Here is a 2292-nt window from a genome sequence, read left to right on the forward strand (position 1 = left end):
GTGTCAGGGCTCTGTCACAAAACCATGAATTACACTAGACCGAAGTGACAGAACCCTGACAGTAAAATAACCTATTCTATTTTAATATACATTTAAATCTAATTTATTCCATAATTTTCAGCATCATTACTCCAGTCTTCAGTGTCACATGATCTGCAGAAATCATTCTAATATGCTGATTTATTATCTGTGCTGGAAACTTGTGCTGCTTAATATTTTTTTGGAAACTGTGATACTTTTCTTCAGGATTCTATGATGAATAACAAGTTAAAAAGAAGAGCATTTATTTAAAATAGAAATCTTTTCTAACAATATACACTACAGTTCAAAAGCTTGGGGTCGGTACATTTTTATTCTTTCTTTTTTTGAAAGAAATTAAAACTTATTCAACAAAGATGTGTTAAATTGATAAGATGTGATAGCAAAGATTTATATAGATTAATATTTTGAATAAATGCTGTTCTTTTTAACTTTTTAGAATCCTGAAAAAAAAGTATAGCAGTTTCCAAAAAAATATTTGGCAGTACAGCTGTTGCCAACATTGATAATTCTAATAATAAATCATAGCATATTAGAATGATTTCTGAAGGATCATGTGACACTGAAGACTGGAGTAATAATGGTTACTTTTGAACGGTAGTGTATATACACACACTACCGTGCAAATGTCTTTGGCCACTGGTATTTTCACCAACAAAAAATGGTTTTAAGTCAGTTATTTCTATCTTCTACTTTAGTGTGTCAGTAGGAAATATCAGTTCACATTTCCAAACATTCATTTAGCCATTAATTGTAATAGTCCAGAGAGATTTTTATCCCTGTGATGGACTGGCCATTTGTAGGCTCCAGTATTCGTACAGCCCTAGGACAAGTGAGATGGATGGATGGATGGATTTTTGTATGCACAGGGAGTCCGAAATCATATGATTCACACACAGATCTAATCTCACCATCATCTAGTCCAGTGTTTCCCAGCCGGGGTGCCGTCTGTGGAGAGCAGGGGTGCAGTGTAAAAAATCCTTTTTTAATATTTTTAAATTGCTAAAATGTTCAAAAAAGCATCTATTATATAATATCCATTTCCGATGTCGCCAATAATTAGAGATGCACCGAAATTTCGGCTGCCGAAAATTAGTTCACCGCTCAGGTTTCACTTTCACGTGGTGTGACGCTCTGCGTATTATCTGTGAACCTGGCTTTGCAGGTTCATGCAAAAGTTCAAAGGTCTTGGAGATATTGGCACAGGATGTAGCCTGTCTCTTTTTTTTTCTTATTTTTTTGGTCTCTTCATGTAATCCCTGTTGGACTCTGATGGTGAGATCAGATTTCTGTGTGGTCCATACTGTTTGTTGTTGGACTTCTTGCTGCCATGTTCTCCCTGGAAGAAGAGATGTATGTCAGTGGGATGTTTTCCTGGATAAATAAAGGAGTAATAATAATAATAATAATAATTACAATTAATGGCCAAATGTAAGTTTGGACATGTAAAATATTTTTTTCTATTGGCAGACTAATGCAAAAGATTTAAATAACTAAATAAAAAATTTAGCATGTCTAAGATTTGTGCACACTTCTGTACATATTTAAACAGTCATATTCTGTCTATCTTTAGGCTCATTACAGGTGCCAGCACAATGTTTATGTCCGATCAGACAAGGCTAATCAAAGACGGCTGTCAAAAAATACATGCTGTGAGGCAAAACTGGTTTGCACTCTGGTGAAGACTACAGACAAAAGGGGAGGAACTAGTAGGTGAGTTAGAAATGTCAAGATGGGATAAAATAAGTGCTTTTGCCTGCTTTTTGTGTGATTTGTTTTTATTTTTCAGGAGCAATGATCCCCATATACCTACTTACCCAACTTCTGTGCGTTTGTACAATGTGCATAATCATAACATCTTTGTTGCGGAGGCTCTGAGGCACAAGGATGTAGGGGTCAAGGCAATTGAAACCCTGACTCAGTTGTTTGAGGTTGGGCACAGCCCAGAGCTCTGGCTGTACTTAAAAGTGACCTGTTGGCTGAGCATGGCAACAAATATGTATATGTCTCAGCCAACCGTGCCATTTGCCCAGACCTTCAGTTTTGCTACAGGTATGTGAAATTTTACTTGGTACAAATCAGTTGCTTTGACAGACTTATGTAGTCAAGACAATCAATTTCATGTGCAGACTGTATCAGAAGGTGAATAAGCAGGAGTTTGGACAGCAAAGTGGGGAGGGAATGATAGCGGCTTTGGAAAGGCAGGTAGAATCCTACAATGCAGCCTGTAATGACACCTGCGCCAAGCTTAAA

Source organism: Sinocyclocheilus anshuiensis, unplaced genomic scaffold, assembly GCF_001515605.1.
Source record: "Sinocyclocheilus anshuiensis isolate Anshui unplaced genomic scaffold, SAMN03320099.WGS_v1.1 scaffold2106, whole genome shotgun sequence".
In the NCBI taxonomy this organism is placed as follows: Eukaryota; Metazoa; Chordata; class Actinopteri; order Cypriniformes; family Cyprinidae; genus Sinocyclocheilus; species Sinocyclocheilus anshuiensis.